Consider the following 20,038-nt stretch of genomic DNA (forward strand, 5'->3'; position numbering starts at 1 on the left):
CAAGTATTTTGACCAAGAACCCAAACATTTTTAATGCATGCTCTGCACACTGCACCGCAGTATGCTGCATGGAGTAGGGGTAACTGACTGAAGTAGGCCGATGGGGAAAGCATAAAAGTTATTGTACAAAGAGAGACTGTTTAGATATCTTTATTTAGCAAGTGGAGTACGTTGCCAATAGGAAGGGGAAAAGTGGAGACTCAGCTGTGTTTACAAAGGCGAAAGAAATTTTCCTGAAGCGAGGCCAACTCTGATATGAGCTATTAAGTTTGTTTGATTCTGTGGGGCCAATTCTGAATAGGATCCCAACATTGTGTTTTTGAGCAAGGGCATAACCGACGTACCTCTAGCTCATGTTAACTTTGCATCCAATCTTCTAAGAAACACCTCTTGGTTTGGTACCTGCTGGCAGCCCTGATGATTGCCGTACAACCCGAGACAGGTCGCTCCCTGCGTGGGGTGCACCCATTCTGCATGCTTTGGGGAAAAGCTGAGGTTGTGTGGCTGCAAAACATGCTCAGTGCTAACCCTGCAAGTGCCAAATGCCTCGCTTTGATCACCTGCTTTTCCTCCTTCTCCTCTCCCATCCCAGTGAATATTTTCCTTGTGGCCTCGATCCAACAAACCGTTTAAGTGCACGCAGGTGCAAGTACATGATGGGATTACTAGCACATCTTACTGTGTAATGAACTGTGTTTCCAATGAAAAACAACCTGCAAAACAACCCCTGTGCCCACCTGCCCCTGCCAGCCCCGGCCTGGCCTTTTTTTAGTGCTGAGCTGTGAACATCTTCCCAGAGCACCACACTCAAAAAGACAAACAAGGAAATACTAATTTAAGGTACGAGTCCCTACAGTGCTACCTCTGACATCTGAAGGTGGTTATGGCTGTTGGGAATCACCTGCAGCACTTTGGCTTTTTCCATGAGGATGGTTTTACCGGGTGCTAGAGGAGGCAGACCTGTTCCTGGGCCTCATCGTGCCATGAGCACAGCTGTCCAAGCACAGTTGGGCTGGTCATGCAAGGCCACCTGTGATGCTTGCACCATCGGTGATCCGCATTGTGGAGGTTGTCAGCAGCAGGCACAGGTGGTGGTGACTTGGAGACTGCCATCCATGAAAAGCTAGATGAGGGTGAGTATTTTTATTTTTTTTTCCCACAGGGTTTCCTATTAATCACATTTTTCCTGTTACCTAGGAGGATCATGTAGGCAGTTGCTGACCTTATGTAGGTGTGTGCGTGAGATACTGCAGTGGTATGGTGAAGATAAAGGATGCTACATGTTTCTGAATGGATTTTAACATTGGTTGTGCTCAGCCTTCTAAATGCTTGGAGCGTGCAATTTCTGATAAAGAAGTCATAGACCTGTTATCTGCCATGAAAACCTGGCAAGTTGTTACCTAACGGCTTAGATATCTTCAAACCCATAGGAGTTACCAAACCTATTTTTGCCTCCAGCCTGCCTCAGGTAAGTGCCAGACATGAGCATCCTTTCTTGTCCCACTAGACCACTCACGCTCCTGACCCATTTGCTATTAGCTTGGGAGCATCGTTCTTTGGCCTCTTTCCTGCTGCAGATGCAGGTGAGAAGCAACAGTGGTTCTGAGGGGTCTCTGTCTCTCACCCACTCTAATCATAGCATCATAGAAAGGTTTGGGTTGGAAGGCACCTTGAAGATAGCTAATTACTATCCCTTTCCTTAAACAAGAGCCCTTGGCCTTATTGTTTCCCATTACTGATTCCGTTCCTAATAATTTCACCCTTCCTATTATTCCCTCATTTCTCCTTATTCCAAAATTTTCTGCCAACAACAATTTATTTAGCTTCAATTTCTTTCGGATTTCTTTCAAATTACAGCTCCCCGAAGTAAGCCCTGCCCCTCCTCACCACCTTTGCAGCAGAGCCAGACTGCAAGAGCTTGCTATTAATTATTTTACTTCCTTCCACTCCCTGCTTGAACACGCAGTAAATATTGTTTAGGTTTCAGGGCTACTGAACCCTCCCAACGAAAGAAAAAAGTGGAAGGCTTCTCATGACCTGCTCGAGTACATGTACTGTGGCCTGTTTGGTTGAAAGTCTTGCACGTATGACTGCCCCTGGAGTGCTGTGAGCTATAACCCAAGTCAAGAAGCTATCAGGGGGAAATATTCTTGCAGCCTCCCTCTTCAGCCCCAACCCAACTGGAGTTCCAGGATTTGTCTCTCTCCTGACCCTAACCCTAAATGCTGACCTTGCCTTGAATGTCATTGAGGAAGACAAGCAACAGCAGAGGTGATAGAATTGCCAGTGGCAAAATCCTACTGAAGCCAGTCCCTCCCCCTGAGGGAGTGCCTTGGCACCCCACACCACATGGAGCTTTAGGCTTTCACCTGGTTCCCAAATTAACTCCAAATCTGAGCATTTGCAGAAGGGACCAAGCCATCGCCAGGATAAAGAAGTCATCAGGGGAGAAAGCTCTTTGCAGCCTCTCCCTTCCTTCTGAAGTGCGTTGACAATCCCACGCCAACTGGAGCTGTAAATCTTGTGGGTGTCCCCACACTAACCCTAAAATGAGGTGTGGGCTGCTCTGTAGAAGTGAATGCTCAGACATAACAGGCAAAAATTTACCAGGCAAGTAAGTTCCTCGCTGCTCAGTCCAACCTTTTCCAAACATTTGCCATGCCAGCTGGAGCTTTAGACTTTGATCCTCTCCCATCCCTAGCCTACTCTAGCCCTAAAGCCAGAGCATGGCAGATCTGCAGCCAGGGACCCCAAGGCAAAGTTCCAGATGAAAAAGTGATGAGGATGTCTTTTTGTTCTGGCCTTCAAAAGCCCTTTTGCATTGCTGAGCTAAATGGAGCTTTAGGCTTTGTCCCTTTCCCAACCTTTAACCCAACTCTAATGCTGTGGGGATGAGCCCTTCGCCAAGGGCCCAAACCAAGCTGTCAAAGGCATGGAAGAGCCTTTTGGAAGAATACTGCTTCTTTTGGCAGCCTGTGAGAAACCCAACATCAACTGACATTTTAGGGTTTCTCTCTCCTAAAGCAAAAGCCTGACTGTGATTTAACTGTAGCTAGGACAACCAGCCGTGGTCATGATGAAGATGTCAGGTGCAGTCTTTTAGAAGCCTAACTCATACCTTAACCCTAACACTAGACATGGAATGAGCCCTGGGCCAAGACCCTCAGCCATCATTTAAAGGAACAAAAATTCAGGACAGAAATATTTTTGTTTCCTGCTCCTTACTTTAGAAGACCCATGGCAGCCCCATGCCAACTGGAGCTCCTCTCCCAAACCTGCTCCTACCCCATGCTCTTACCTGAGCTTATCTACAGCCAAAGGCCTGCATCCATGCCCCAGATGAACAAGTTGTCAGGGGATACTTTTTTTTTTTTTTTTTTTTTCAGCCTACACATTGCTTTGAAAGCCCTATGCCAACTGGATCTGTAGGCTTTGTCCCTCTCCAAATCATTAGTGTTACAGTAACCCAAATTTTGACTTTAACCCTATCCCTAAATTGGGGTATTCAGGGGATAACCAGGCAATTCTAGTGCTGAGATATTGATAATTTCTTGCCTTCGTCCCAGTTATGAGGTGTCACCTTCTACATTTTAAGGCCTGTCTTCCCTTTGACTCTGTTTTAGTACCACAGCTATGCTATAAAAGTTATAGGTTATTAATGTAGATGTGTGTTGGCAGTGCTTTTGTTTATGGTTCATACTGCTGTTTATGGTTCATTCTCTCTAATTAAAAAGAAAGAAAGAAAAAAAGTCATCTGCCAGGTAGTACTGTTGTGTCTGTGATTAATTATAGGGAGGATGGAAGACCAGGTAGCAAGGATCATCCTGTCTGTTCAGGTGCAGGGCAAGCACTATTCACCCCTCTCAGAGACCCTCTCCTGGCATTCAGCTGGGCAGAACAGAAGGATCTAACCAGCTCCATGTCCTTTTTTATCCGTCTCTCGTTGTTCCCACTGTTAGAGCCGAGAGGAAGACAGCCTGTTTATTTACACGTGGTGTCTCCCACCCATCAGCTGGAGCAAGCCACGGATCCCTGCCATCTGAATCCTGAGAGCAATTTCCCTTTCTCCCTCTTTGACTCTGTGTGCCCATGTTGGAAAGTAACTTAAAATAATAATAATAAGGGAGAAGGCTTCCCATATTTGGAGAGAATAATTATTCTCTGCAGCTCCTGGTACAACATGTTCCAACATACTCAAGGCACAGGGGGCCTCTAGATTGAGCTCACTATTTCCTCTGTCGTGTTTTAATGTTGGGAAAGCATCGCCCATCCCAATGCTACGTACTGAAGCTTCAGTCCTGGAATGGTAGCCACATGGGAGGACAGGTAGCAGGTGACACTAGTGAGTCATCCATGAACAAACACCCAAATCTCCCCTCTGCCCATCAGTAACAGGGCCGTGGAGAAGTTTGGGCCTTTTTGAGATCTACTTACGAGCTGCGTGATCCCTGTCACCAGATGAGACAGCTGCTTTCCTCCGCGCTACCCCACCACAACCACAGAGGTCTTCTCTTCTGTGCAAACAAATCACAAAATCCTACGTACTTCTGCAAGCAAAGTCATCCCTTTCCAGGATGAAACTGTAGGGCTGTGAGTTACCTGTTATTCTGAAAAAAGGGAGCCCAGGAGATGGTGTTGGGCAGCCAGAAGGCAAAAGCAAGCATTAAGAGAATTAGTTTCCATCAGGAAAGTGAATGCAACACGTGTAGAAAGTGGAACAGCAAATGTTAACAAACCCTTGCCCTGTTGGTGTGCCCGGTGGAGATAATTGTTTCATGTTTCTCCAAGTAAGGGTTATCTCCTGTGGCTTCTCAGATCCTTATCAAAACAAGGAAACCTGGTTCTCCAGATCCACCCAGCTGTGTTTAAGGCTCTGAGTCCCTAATCTGAGCCATGATGCAAGGCTTGAGGACTGAACCTAGACCAACGCAATGGAAATCAACGTCAGCCTACTGCAACTGCTGTTTCACAAATCTTGAGGGTGTGAGGCTAGGAAGGGGAAACAAATCTGAAAGGTGGAGGAAAAAATGGAAAAACTCACTGACGTGAAAGAAAACTGCTGCGTTAAGGGTTCCTGTAGGCAAATACCAGGTCAAGAGCTGATGAACGGTACGTGCCCACGCCTCACTCGTGGGCTATTGTGGGGTGGAAATTAATAGACTACACGGAGCGCCCTCATTCAGCAGGGAGAGCCCTGCTGCACTTTCACTTGGCACACAAGGGCTTGCCCTAGTGGTATAACATACATCTGTTATAACTGAAGCAGGACAGCCCTCTGGCACGGGTGCAGTCACACGGGCAGCACCCAATTCCCATGTGCCTAGCAGAGAAAGCTACATGGACACGAACAGCTCCCAGCTGATCCAGCTACAGCCCGCACGAAGGCTTGTACCGTTGCGATGACACCGCCAGTAAATCACGACTCCCTACCCAAAGGTAGTAAAGCTGCTAAAACAAAAAAGCAAACACAAACAACCCATGTATCACGGTTTGAGGGAAATAAAATAAAAAAATCCTTGTTTTGCTGCATTTTTTATCTTTTCAGCTCCTCGGAGCCAAGAACCAGACCGATGCGTGGATCCACTCATAGCAGGAGAGGGAAAAGGTGGGATGAGCTCGCAGTGAAATAGCCAACACCATGCCCATTGCTGAGCTGTCATGCAGTGTCACACGCCATGGGAGAGGAGTAGGGTGCAAGGCAGGGATGGAAGAGGCCGGAGGTGCTGCAGGGCTGGCTGTAAGAGGCAGCAATGGAAAGGCAGGGAGAGGAGTAACGTGTGATGGAGCAGGCGTGCAGGTGGAGCAGCCGGTGGGGTATTGGAAAGCAGTAAATCTTCAGCCCCGGCACGTGTCTGACTGTTCCATTTGCTCGCTAGGTCGATGATGAAAGGCTTATATGTCAGGCGGTTGCAATGTGCTGTGTTATAATAGAAATAACACTTTGGAGCAAGACACATTATTTACTCCCAGTCCTTTCACCACAGCCAAAACACTTTTGTGTGTGATATAAGTGAATTAACAAGCAGGCTGTGATCTGGTGAAGCGGTGATTTCATCCAGGGACGAGGTTCTCCTGTCCCTGCCTTCGAGGGTCAGAGCTTGGAAGGAGCAGTTAGGGGGGAAGGGAAGGGAAGGGAAGGGAAGGGAAGGGAAGGGAAGGGAAGGGAAGGGAAGGGAAGGGAAGGGAAAAAATGAGTGTTTCTTTTATGGGTGTTGAGATGGTGTGAGCAGGCAGGCTGGGGTGGGAGCTTTAGCTGTTATTGCCAGTAAACCCATGGCGTTCAAACCTGAGTAAGTGGTCACACAGAGGAGAGAGGAATAGATGAGGCTGCAGCAGGAATAACAATTTACTAATAGCTGGCATGGCACATTTCAGTTATCAGCATTTGCAAATGCTCACAAAAGATCACAGCCTACTCATCGGACCAAATCAGCTGAGGAACATTTTGTCTAGAACAGGAAAAAGGCTGAGGACAGTGGCTTACATACCCACAGCAAGCAACACGCCCGTTGTCAGTGCAGAAGTCAGGTGTATTTCCAGAGGTCCTGCTGTATTACTTTGAATTGTTAAAAAGCTTATAAATTGCACTTCTGGCAGGAGGCATGAAGGGCTGATGACCACCACTGATACTACAAGCTGAAAATATGGTAACCATCGGGTTTCCACAGCCTGTCAAAGTGGTGCTCGCACCTCATGCTGTGGCCGCACCACGTTACATGCCCTTGTTCCCCAGTGGGGCCAGTAGCAGGGTATTCAGGGTCCCCCCTGCAACACAGAGAGCAAGGAGCCCCCAAAATGAGATGTGCTGGAGGATAGGCCACATTTTACATCCTGCTGCCTTCACCCAGGTTACAAGAAAGTGTCACACTCTGCTTCACAGCCCTGGCTCTGGACTGAACGCATTTGCCCAGCCGCCCTGCTGGGAAGGTGGGCTCGTTTCCTCCTCCCTCCCCAGGGCTCCCCGGGTGCATCTCTCTCACCTCCCTGTCAAAGCTCCTCCACTTTTGCTTTCACAGCAGCAGCATTGCAACCACCGACAGCTGCAGGGGTCACGCTGACATCTGACTGCTTTTCTGATCACTTTTTTTCCCCTGAGGGAGTCAGGGATTTGATAGCTTGACAGCTAAGGGTCCCCCAACACCCTTCTTCTTCCTCTCCGTCAGAAATAGAAATGAATGGGGAGAGCCTGTCCAGCCCTGCCTGGGAGAGAGCAAAGCCGCTGCTCACAGAATCACAGCATCATCGAGGCTGGGAAAGACCTTCAGCATCACCCAGTCCAACCACCAACCTGACCTGCTGAGCCCCATCACTAAGCCATGTCCCTTAGCGCCATGTCCCCACGTCTCTCAAATACCTCCAGGGATGGGGACGCCACCACCTTCTAAACCTCCCCTGGTGCAACTGCAGACCATCTGCTCACATCCTGTAAACCATCCCTTTTGTACAACACGAATTTCAAACGTAGGGAAACGACCAGCAGGGAATAATATGAAAAGGTGCTGGAAACGATCGGCGTTTTCAGGCACAGAAGTTGCCTGCTCAGGAAGGTAAGTGGCTGGGCTGAGGCAGACACTGAGCTGGGACAGCACTGGGAGTGAATGTTTTCCTATCTTCGCACACCACCACCCTGGATTTGAGGAGGGAGCAGATGGGAAACAATTGGCAGCAGTGGCTCTTACAGCCAAAAGTAAAACCAAAATAAACCTCCCACAGAAGCTGAATCCTGGTCCTGCTCTCCTCCTGCCCTCGCTTCGAGATCGCTAACCATCGGTCTTGGCCACTCGAGGTTCAAAGGGGAAAACGCTGAACTCAGGCGGCTCTTGCCCCTGGAGGTTTATTAAAATAACATCTCTATTATTCAAAATATTTGAACAAGTGGCAGGGTGGTTACCTCCCTCTCTCAGAGGCCTGCTGGTGCCAGCCATAACACACAAGAACAAAGCAGAGGCTTTCGCCCAGCACATTTCTTCCCTCTGGTGTTTCCTCCTGTGAGAAACGACCTCCGATCAAGGGCAGGTGAAGGCCGGAGCTTTAAAATAGATTATTTTGTTCGCCGCTGGAATTGAAAGCAAACACTCCTGATTCCCCTTTGATGCCAGCTGACCTGAATCAAAGCCCGGAGACCTCTAGCTGATAATGTTTACCAGATGCCGCAGCGAAGGAGGATTTCCAATTTGGCTTCTGGCTCGCTGGACACCCCTGCTGAAAAGCCAAGCGCCCAAGGACGCGGGTGGGAGTTCGGCGTTTGGCTGCTGCGACACGAAATTCACACGGGAGAAAGAGCAAGTGCAAAACGAAGCGGTGATCCTTCTGCACAGCCCAGCACCTCTGGGTACCTGTTTAATCCCTGCAGTAGTGGGGGTGAGTACAGAAGTCCTTGTGACGGATTTCGCAGCACTCGGGTTTGCACTAAAATGTAGTTTGCCATTTCGGGGAGGGGGAGAGCTCTGTGCAGCAAGCAGGAATTGGCAGAAGGCAGAGCTGAGTGAGGGAAAGGAACAGCAAGAGCAGCACTAACGTTTCTGCTGACAGCAGCAGAAGGAAATGGGAAGTGTCACCTGTGGGATGCTCAGGCACGGGCAGGGCAGGTCCTGGAGGAGCTGGGGTATCGACATCTCCATCTTCAGCTGCAGGGAGCAGGTGGTGACAGCCCCGCGACTGCCACCACCTGCTGAACAAAGCCACCGGAGCAGAGGTGGCTTCACAGCCAGCAGCTGCCTTCTCTGCTGCTGGGAGTAATGGCAAGATGGGGATTTGGGGGTAGCAGGAGAAAGCTGAGCACTGCACGAGGGGATGTGGCTACTGCCAGGAGGGCTTCTTGTGGAAAAAGGCTTCACAAGAGGAAAGCACCCGTGCCCCTCTCCTCCCATGTGTCCAAGTCCCCTGAGGCTGTGCCTGCACCCCAGGACATGGGGACTTGCCATACCCCCAGCCACCTCTGTCCCCAGGCTGTTGGGGCAGAGATGCTTGGCCCTAAAACTGCTCCCCCAAAAAGCAGCCATGGGAGGGCTGCTTGTTGTCTGGTGCTGCTGGATGTCACACAGCTGGGGACAGGGAGCGTGACTCAGGGCTGATGTCCTCCAATCCTCCTCCCCCCCGGGGCTTTTTTTCTTTTAGAGTGTGTGCACCAATTACAGATTAATTGTCATTCCCCAGAGATTGTGTCAGGCTAGTTTGACCCGGGATACGACCTCTCATCTATCTTTGCTTTTTAAAGATTCGTGGCCTAACCAGCTCATGCAGCCGGAGGGCTTTATGCTGCCCTCTGTTTGCCCAAACAGCAAAGCCCTGTGCTTTGCTGTTTGGAAAATCATTAACTTGCTACAGCTGCTGGGGCACCCCGTGTCCCCTCCTGCACCACTGAAATGCAGGGGCTTCGTCCTCTTCCCCCATGCTGGTCCCAGGTGGCCACCTCCCCACAGAGGTGCCTTTCCCTCGTGCAGTCCCTTTGCCTGAGCAGGATCCTGATGTTTTGGGATTGAAGCAAAAATGGCATATCAGTTAGAAACCACACGACCTTGTCCATTGGAGGCTGTAAATCCATTCCTTACAAGTGCCAGGTGGCCAGACCCACTTCTCCTCTCCCAGGAGCCCACCTCCTCACCCTCTGCAGTGAGTGTACGGCGTGACCCCTAGCGTGCCGGTGGAAGGCAGGGGCTTTCCCTGATCCTGGAGACCTAAACCAAATCACAGATGAAAGGAAGAGCCAGGTGTCCTCGCCACCAGTGAGCAGTCACACATCTGCTTTGACAGGGACTCTTAAAGGCCGCCAGTGAGTACACCCTTGCTCAAATTCCGATCAAAAGGAAACTCAGTCTCAGGAGGATTTTTTTTTTCCTGAGAATTTTTCCAGCCATATGTTTCAAGTCTCAACAATTCATGTCTGAATCATTTATTTTTAATAGGCAAATATCTTCCTTCTGCCTCTCCCTCATTCACGCTTCCTCAGAGGGAGCAGAACAAAACGACCATAGCCTTTTCTTTCTGAAGCAGGAAAGACAGCGAGCCTCCCTCCCTGGCCCCCTCGGATGTGTGGACAGTTTCCATGAACATTTCCCCAGAGGGGGAAGGTGGCTGTGCTCTTCCAGTCCCCAGGTGCTACTGGAGGAAGCTGCTCCTGGCCGCCCTGGTGTGGTGGAAATCAGAAGTGGTGAGGGGTCAGGGGAATGCAGGAGAAGCGAGCTGGGGCTGCCAACCATGATGCCCCAATCCTTCGGCATAAGCAAGGAGAACAGTGGGCCCACATGCCGTTTTTCCTCTCTTTCCTCAGCTCACTTTTGTCCTACCTCATTCCTGAGTGTGAGGTAAGTCCCTCAGAAATTGCATTTAAGAAATAGCATACTTATTCTACAACATATACCATTGCGTTGTGTCCAGCTCATGCAAAGTTCAGTGTGGCTTCTGCTAGCTGTATTACAGCACCTTTGGCAAACATGCTTCATCACTTTGGGAAGCGTGCTTTATCACTTCAGTGAGCCTAACTGTTCTCAAAGTTCCCTGCAATCATCCCTTTCAAGCTGAGTGTGTAACTGTGCTTTCTATCTCTCCATTTATCTCGTGGAAGCCAATAATGCAGATGTGTATGTGCTGGCTGGGTGTGGTGGTGTAAAATGCATTGCTCCTGAAGAAGCTGAGCAAGACAACCAGCACTGAGTCTGTCCTGCCCCTGCCCTTCTAACCAGGCTCTGACATTTGGCCCTAGAACACCCTCCTGTCGGGGAATTGAAGGAAAGGTGCTCTGCGTTCAGCCTCGTGCACTTCATCCGAGGCTGGCAAGCTCAGTGGCGTTTTGTACAGTGCCCACTTTTGAGAACAGATTACCTAAACAGCACCTGCACCCGAATTACGTCCTGGAATCGGCTCATCCTCTGCAGCAATTAGGTGTGCACCAGCATATGTAAGCAAGCGGATGCGTCCAACCTCGGGAAAGATTTTTAACAGGCAGTTGAGGCAAAGTCCTCTGGCTTTCTCTTGACATTAGGATTTTCTACTTTACTGGTTTATTTTTAGAAATGCATACTGCAGAAAAGGGAATTTTGCTAATAGTGGCTTGCGGTCTCATTTGTGAAAGTAACTTTTCAGAAGTATGAGAAAAGATTGTGCTGTTATATTTAAATCTATACATGTTTTGCTGACTTGGAAGTTGGTACCATTTTTTCAAAGACTCGCTCACTAAGCCTGATTTGTGCCCTTTATCTTTTGATGTTTAAGAAGCTTTTCTTCCCAAAGTCTCCTTTTCTTTCAAGGCACTTCAATGAAAGTCCTCTTTTGCCCACCTTCAGAACTCCACATAGGATCTTTCTATCCTCCCTGATTTATCTTATGTATGCTCTTGACTAGAGGCAAATCATAAATTTGTCCTCATTTCATAGCTTGTGTTCTTCTTTTACCTTTTTTTTTTTTTTTTTTCCCCAGTTCTTCCATTTTCTGAGACATGTTTCACACTAATGAAATACTCGGGTGTAATCATCACTCTGAAAGCAAACTACAGTGGTCTTACAGCTACAGTAAGGACATTAAATGCATCGACATGAAGCGGAATCAATGGAGTCCTTGCTGCTTTTTTTTTTTTTTTTTCTTTCTTTCTTTAAACTATTACTACTTACATGTTCAAATGCAAAAAAGGGTGTTTAAAAATAAAGTGAAGGGTCAGACTCTGACCTTGTCTTCTGTGGGAACTGTACTGATGTGGTGTTTAAGTCACCACATGTGCTGGTCAGAATTCCACAGTAGAAAGAGGAATATTGTTTGGGTGTGTTTTTGTTGTTGCTGGTGGTGTTTCATTTTTTGTTGTTGGTGGTGGTTTTTTTTGGAAGGGGCTGAGGCAGTGATAGCTGCAGGGTAAAAGACCCACTTATGTCTTGTTTGGAGGCTTTAAAACAAACCAAGTGTTCAGTGACAGTTCTGGGACTTGTATATCGTTTCATTGCTGTATTTCTCTTCTAGCTTTTTGTTACCAGAGGTATTTTCAGGAAAGGAGATTTTATCATTATTACGATGAATTATTAATTATTATTTTAAGGAGAGAATCTGATCCTGCTTCATCTCTCTCTCTCTCTCCTGGAATCATTATTTTCTCTTTGTGACATCAAAATCATTGCTTTGGAAGTGTTTATCATTTCAAAAATAGAAGAACATGACATAATTCACAAAAATAACAACAGGAACTGAGAAACTTTTAAAGGTGCCCTGATTTTAAAATCTTATGTAAACTGTTTTTCTCTCAATAAATGAATTTGGTGAGCAATAGGCCTCCTGCCTACTTTGTCTCTTGCTAACTTGTATGACTTCTTAAAGCTTTCATGGTTAAAAACTTAGATTATCATAAATGGCTTTACACTTATACTTCCAAATCAGGGTTAATTACAAAAATGCGACTAGATCCTCAGCAACAGATTCCCTGGCTAAATGTTCTTTTGAGAATGACTCCTGCCAAGTTGGAATAAAGATGAATTTATTTCCTGCTCCTTAGTATCCTTTATAGGGCCCAGGGCACATCGTGGCTTCCCTTGACACTTGGTTTATCTGGGGAGAATAAGAAAGGTTTGGACAAAAGGCCATGTTCAATGTTTCTCCTCCTTCTGGAGGTCAGAGACTGGCTACAGCAGGAGGGGATGAGGGGGGTGGAAGACAAACTTCTCCATGCAGGACCAAGCAATCTCTTGAGTGACTGGGTCACCTTTCTGGTCCTCAGACTCAAAACTGAGATGATCACAATGTAAGAAATGTAAATCAAATGGAAAAACAGGAGGGCTTTTGCTTCCAAAGGTAATATAAAATACAGTCCACCTTGGGAGACCATTTAGTTTTGTTTGTTTGTTTGTTTGTTTTTCCCCTGACAGACTTCGTCTGGCATGGTCCTAGGGCATTAAGACCCTTTTTTCTCTCCTCCCTCTTGGTGGTAGTCTAAATTGGCTGTCATAGATTTTATTTTTGCACCAAAGATCCTAAGTTTGTCATGGATTCATGAAATGTTTTGTGGCAAAGCACAAAAGGGCTGTGGATCCTTTCATTACATGGTTGCCTGTGACTGCCAAAGACTGGATTTATTGGCTTCTTCCAGTTGCGTTGCTGATACTAGTTGTTCAGGCCGAGCCTGTAGGATAATCTGGACTATTGCCCTGACATTGCTTTACTTGCATTTAGGTCTGGGTTGAGTAGGGCTCTTGTAATGAGCTCTGAAAGTTGAGAGTTGGCCCAGGGAAAGTAGCTGAGGAGAGTATTCTACTGTCTGAAGTCCACAGCCTTAATTTATTTGAAGACTTTTGACTTTGAATCTGATGTTCTTCTTCTGAATTTGCTTTTTTGGAGAAAAGCTTTATCATTCTCCATGCAGCAATGGAGTCCCTTTGCATATCACAGTCCTAAACATGCCTGAGGCCTTTGGATGCTTTAACAATCAAGCAATAGTTCAAGATCCAACAGGAAAGACTCTTGGCAGCCACCACAACCCTGCAGACCAGGTCCTCTCCTCATTTGGTGTGCCTGTTTGCTGCAGAGTTTGACTGAAATTGTTGTAGGACAACTCTGTCACGCCTGTTTTCCTTCTGGGGTTTTGGAGGCCTCCACAGAGTTCTTTTGTCTCAACTCCACCTCAAGCTTGTCTCATCTGTTCCACTGAGTGGGACGTTGCAGCCTCTTATGCAAGTGGAAGTGCAGAAGCTGTGTGAGAAGCAAAATGGTTGCATCTTCACCCAACGGGCTTTTAATGAATCTTTATGGCTGCATCACCCTCCTGACCAAACTGTCAGAAAATTCACTGACTTCTCGTCTTGTGTCTGGCCTCTTTCTGTCTTTACCCTGGAATGGGAACCAGAAAGCAAACACTGGGGCTGAGGCAGGGGTACCCAGGTGGCTCCGCAAGGTCTTGCCATTGATCCATCCACAACGTGAAATGGTCTGAATGCAGCACTGACCATGACTCACCACCTGGTCACCTGGGCTCAGTGCCTTTTCTGACACCAAGACCACAGGGGACCATGGTGCAGACTTCTCACAGCAGAGAGTTTCCATAGAGGGCCTAAGGGAGACAGAAGGATCCACTCTGGTCCCTTGGTGAACAGCTTTACTTGGCTTCTTGCATGATTTATAAGCGAGGAAGCCAGCCCTGCCTACCAAACAAGAGAAGAAAATACTAGGTAAAATGTTGTCACAGCAGTTTTAGGGGGCTGCCTTACAGAAATCTTGATAGAAAAAGCAGTAACTAAATACACACTGGATAAGGGGAAATAGAAAATTTAGAAAATAACCAGTGTTATGAAGAGATAAGGAGGTGCCAGCAGACATGATTTAACAAAGGGAACTTCATCCTCATCTTTTTATTTAATAGAAAGCTGATTGCCTTTTCTTACGTAGGAGAAATAAAACAAAAAAACAAATAGGAGGGAGTGGTAAATTGTTAGCTGCCAATTTAAAAACACGAGAGCTGCAAAGAGATTTTCCAAACACATTTTCTTTGTGTGGCTCACTAACCCAGCTCAAGAGGAATAGCTAATGAATTTGAGGCATTCTGAAACGTGCAAGCACGCTTCACGGCATCTCTTATAATTGACCGCTCTACAGGGACACAATTAATTTATCAAAATTAGAAGTTCTTGATAGGGCTGTTTCACATTTCCTCTACCTGTAGAGAGAAAAATAAAACAATGAATTTAACAAACAAAAAAAAATAGATTTATTTTTTTTTAAGTCTCCCTAGCCAAATAAGATTGAACCCATCATAATAATGAATTTATCTTGGCATTGGTAAGGAAGCTGGTGAGCTCAGAAGTAAAGCACCATACATAAACACCAGTGCCTAGAAAGTCTTAGTCTATGCTGTTGTTAAATTACTGGAGCCAGGTCTCAGCATTTCATCCCAAGCCACTCAGCAGCACTATGAAGCACCTGCTCACTTCTAAACTTGTTGACTCCCTGATTAACCACCGAGGTGCATCTGCACAGAACTTGTGGCCATAGGTACTGGAAATGTGACCATCCACTCCCTTTGCAGGTTGGCATTCCCCCCAGCATGTCCTGGTGGTCCCAGTCCCTGCAGCAGCCCCTGTGGCTTTCCTCCTTGCCCCAGTGGAGTGAGAGCCACCAGGGCTGAGGCCACCCACATGTGGCTAGTGAGGAGCATCACACCTGACATTTTGCAGGCTCCTACAACCAGTAGGTGAGTGTTTGCTGACAAAACCTGATGTCTTCAAGCATGCTTGTACTGAGTTCAGCATGGTGAGATCCCTATCTGGAGGTTTCCGAGTGTAACTACAGCGCAAATACAGGATAACAATTCCTAAAGTAAGAATAGGAAAATAAGCTAAATAAAAGCTTAGTTCAAACTGTTGAAATTGGTAGGGCCTTTCATTTGAGCCCATTAGGGTTTCAGTCTGGCTCTTTAGAAAAATTATACTTTCACATGAAAGAAAAACTGTAAGTAAGCTTGTTGTTGCTTTTGTGGTCAGACTATGGGACTATCCCATGTTTTCTCTGCATAATGAAGAATTACAGACTTATTCCTAATGAGTTAACAGCGAAGAGTAAAGCACTGATTCTATATACTAGATCTTATCAGAGAGATAATGAAACTCAGGTGACATTTCAGGAAGAACTTTGAAATCCCATTTCCTTAGATAAACTATCTGCTCTGTAAGCAAAAATGTTGTGATTATTTTTTTCCCCTTGGTTTTCATCAACAGAGCTATTTGCATATAAACCAAGACTCTTGTTTCTGAAAAGTTCATATTCTCTTGCTGTTGCTCCCCCCTCCCCAAAGTTTTCATTCTCTGTTAGCAACCTGATAAATCACTCCCACTAAACTCAATTACGGTATCACCAACAAGCCTTTATCAGTTTGGGTGATAAGGAATAAGCAGCAAGCACAGCCACAAAACCTGCAAGAATACAGATTATGTTTCCATGTCATTTGTTCCATTAACAGCTTGTATGGCATGTTTAAAAAATAGGAACAAAAAAGAAGACATGATAGAAAGAGATTATATTCTTTACATATCTCAGATGCTTACAGCCGAGACAATGCATAGATTATGAGCCTCAAGCAAGGCCTTCTGAGACCAGTGGAAGGCCTTTCATCAGCTTCAGTGAGTTTCAAATATGGCTCTGCATTTAGAGTGAGGCAGAGTGCCACTATGTAATCAACACTGACAAAAATTGAAAAGGAAAAAAAAAAATAAATAAAGGCAAGCAAGAATAGAAAAGAAAAAAGGCTGCAGGCACTTTTGCTGACTTGGATATGAAAGTTCACAGTGGAATCCATTGAAGCCTAAATAGATCTATATCTAAATGGAAATAAGGAAACCACTACTTCTGAATGAGATTTTGCTGATCCTGTCTAATTAACCTGGTAAATGTTCAGGTACTTCGGTAATTAAACTTTAACTTTAGAAACTAAATTGCTTCTAAATAAGCTGCTGGGATTTACCTTTGGCAGGGAGATCAACAGCCTTCTCGTCTTCCACACTACAAGAGCCTGGAGCATCATTATGACAGCCAGCATTAGAAACCGAGCCACCACCAAAAGCAGATTTTAAGAAGACGAGGCTCATATTTAACTACAGTCAAGAAGGTCTGTGAAATAAAAATCAAGAAGCTTAATCAGCAAAATTTCATCTAAGATTCAAATCATAGAGTGTTACAATCAACCATGCTGCAAAATAAAATGTGCTGTGGGAAACTTAGTGGACGAAACTGTGATGATAATGACAGGTTACCGAGAAAGAATAATGTCTGGTTAAATAATCACCATCCAAAACATGTCTAAATATTTCTAAAATAGAGGCAAAATACAGATTGAGAAAATATAAGGAGTACCTGTTAGACAGGAGAAAGGCTGCCAGAGTTGTTATGAGTAACTTTCTTGACACGACCTCCCCAGCTGAGGCTATGGAAAGCCCCCGTTGCATGGAAGGGGTGCATCACACAGACACAGGCACACCACCCGTGCAGCATTGGAAAAACACCTTCTGGAGTCAGACACTCAGTCTGGGGGACAACACTGTTTGGAGGATGAGGAAACACCAGGCAGGGTCTGCAGGAGGACGGCCAGAGTGAGACACCAAGCCTTTACAGGTGTAACTGCAGGTACGCAGACTGGCTTTTCTATTGAGGAGGGAGCTGAGAGGTGACTTATGTTCCTAAACATACATAAAAGTATATCCTTATATGTTCTTTCATGTACTCTGTAAAAAGTAAAGTCTAAATGAACTTGCAGATAAGGGCATAACAGGAGCTGGTGAGTAGAAACTGAAGTCAGAATAATTCAACCTTGACACAAGATGTAATTTCCTACTGCTAACGTTAATGGGATGTCTCCTGAAGAGGGGAGGGTGTAGCCCCATTCACAGTTGCTCTAGGTGCCTCTCTAAGTTTAGGATAACACATGTCCCCTCTAAAACGGTGCCCTACTTAAATCAGCACCACATAATCTGCACAAAGTCACTGAGGAGCAAAAGAGGCGAGAGGGAGCAAGCTGCAAGGAATTGGGTGCAGAGAAGGAATCAGGGCAGAGGAGGTCCTGGCACTGACACGTGCATGCGACTTGCACTGCTGTGGGTGGCTGCAGCCACAGAACTGTGACATTTCCCCTCTTTTCTCTCTCCCTCTTGCTCCACAGAGGGGCTGGGGTGAGCTCCCATGCTCCTCAAGCCATCAGCAGAAGGAACTCCCCTGCCTCCAGGCTTCACGCAGTTGCCCAAGGGGCTCTAGAGGGATATATTTTTTCCTGACAGCGTATGACTACGAGATATATAGTTCATATGAAGGCAGAAAGAAGAAGCATAACTGCACGTGGGCACAAGGAAGGACCACAGCACACCAAAGCCAGGAGATGGTACAGAGAACAGTGGCACAGTGTTGCACCAGTGGCAGTTCATCTGGCCCATCTCCTGAATTAAACCAGGAGAAACCTTTGGGCACCCTGCCAGCCTCCTGGTGCCCACCCCAGGGGGCAGCTGCATGTCCCCTGACACGCAGGAGCCTGGGCTTTGTTCACGGCTCAAAATAAGGGATGGCAAAAGCAATTCAGTGCCCTGAAGGGTAGCACCGGGCCTGGGCCTTCAGCTGCCTGAAAGCTGAACAGAAATGAAAAGCTGTTGGTTAAGGACAGAGCTCCTCGGGCTTCCTGCTGAGCCTTGTTGCAGCCCTTTAATTAGAGTAGGCTAATTACGCTTGACGGAGGAAAAGAGGCTGTCAAGTAGCATGGGAGGAATGCTTTTTGATTCGGCAGAAAACATTTTAACCGGAGGTGTCCTGCAGGCCGATGGGAAGCTGGCACGTCTGGGATGCGTTGTCTTCTCAGGAACATTTCCTCCCCGCTGGGGACACATTGTGCAGTGGCCGAAGGACAGATGAAAGGCTGGTCAGGCCTAGGGCTCAGACCAGCCACTTCCCAGCTCCTCAGTTCCTCGGGCATCCTTGGCAATCCCAAACCTCCTCAGCCCTCCTGCAGCTGGGGAGTGGGGGTTGTCTCTGGTTGTACCTGCTTGTGAATTATTTCCTAATGCAGTTAAATAGTTGTGGCATCGCAGAAAACCCCTCAAAGCTCAACAGTGTGGGATCTGAAGGGCTGGCGATCATAAATGGTTAGCTAACGAGTGTTTACAGTTCCCCATGATAGTTGCTGGCACTAGGACAAGGGCAGTAAAAAGTGGATTAGATGAAGATAAATGTGAGACACAGGCAGAAACAAGTACTCCAGCAGATGTGTGTGGAAATTAATGGGGTGGTGATAATAACAAATTCTGATTCGCCACACAGTAAATGCGTCTCTTGATAATCAGTTTCCAGTACAATACCAAGTGGGTACGCATGGAACAGGAATCCAAACGGGATGACATCTCAGCATTGCAAATGCGTTGGGTAGATGCTGAAGAGCTTAACGAAGACAGCTGGGAAAGTGGTGCTTATTTTGTCCCCTGCAGTCTTTCCCCCCACTCAGCATTTTGTCTTTGATGAGAGCAGATCCGTGATCTGGCCTCCTCACAAGCACATCATCTGGGCCATAAGGAAAGACAACTTCCCACTCCAGCAGAAGGCTGGTGGTCAGGAGATCTTGGTCGTGGTCCAAGTGCTGCCAAAGTGAGCCCATCTCAGGTGGGGTGGGGAGTCCCTACTGTCCCCATGAGCTTGCTCTTCCACCAAATTGGGATGTGAAAAGCTCCAGCACGGCACAACGCTTTGCCAGATGTGTTGTTGAACTTAATGTGTTTATGTTTGCAAAGAGAAAATAAGATGAAAGGCATGACAGAAATGCAAGAGATGATTTGTTATGATTTAAAAGCCATTCCATTTTAGCAGTGCTACTTTAAAATATTTGCACCCTGAAGGCATTTCCAGATAAGGACTTGAGCCCATCTTTTCCTGTCCAGTCCCATTTTTTAAAGAAACAGAGAAGTTTGCAGCTCTTTGAAAATAGCTCTTTGCCTGCTGCAGCCCATGAGAGAGCGCAGCACAGGCTGCGGCCCCACGCCGTGGTGTGCACCCAACGAGGTCAATGCCAGAGGACATTTCCATCGGTCAGGGAAAATGACCCAGGATTGAAAAAGGCTGCTGCTGGCCTTTCTGCTTATTTTTAATCCAGACCCTTTTACTTGTCCCATAGTAAGAGCATAAGCTCTTACTTGCAGTGCAGTGTGAGGATTTAAGTCTGCAATGCTATTTTCTTGGCAAGGAAACCATTCAAAACAAACCCACTGGTCCATCTTTCATGTCTTGCTCACTGTTATCATGTCCCGAATCACAGCTGCTGCCACCTGCACTGTGGGGATAAAAATAGGTGGCAGCTCTGTGCACCAAGGCCTTGAGAAGTAACATATTTACAATAGAAAATGGAGGTTTCATTTGTTCACTTTGTTTGAGGAGAGCTTTCTCTTTCTTTCTTTCTTTCTTTCTTTCTTTCTTTCTTTCTTTCTTTCTTTCTTTCTTTCTTTCTTTCTTTCTTTCTTTCTTTCTTTCTTTCTTTCTTTCTTTCTTTCTCTTCCTTCCTTCCTTCCTTCCTTCCTTCCTTCCTTCCTTCCTTCCTTCCTTCCTTCCTTCCTTC

General features: G+C 46.5%; 1 long non-coding RNA gene across 1 annotated transcript in view; it reads left to right on the forward strand.

Annotated features, from left to right (window-relative positions):
• The first annotated feature begins 7,797 nt into the window (after nt 1-7,797).
• The window catches only part of LOC118161456, a 21,582-nt gene continuing 9,341 nt past the window's right edge, over nt 7,798-20,038 (forward strand). Inside the window, exon 1 of the long non-coding RNA XR_004748037.1 lies at nt 7,798-8,361. This is a non-coding gene — a long non-coding RNA (uncharacterized LOC118161456). The remainder of the gene's footprint in view (nt 8,362-20,038) is intronic.

This window comes from Oxyura jamaicensis, chromosome 1, assembly GCF_011077185.1.
Source record: "Oxyura jamaicensis isolate SHBP4307 breed ruddy duck chromosome 1, BPBGC_Ojam_1.0, whole genome shotgun sequence".
Lineage (NCBI taxonomy): Eukaryota > Metazoa > Chordata > Aves > Anseriformes > Anatidae > Oxyura > Oxyura jamaicensis.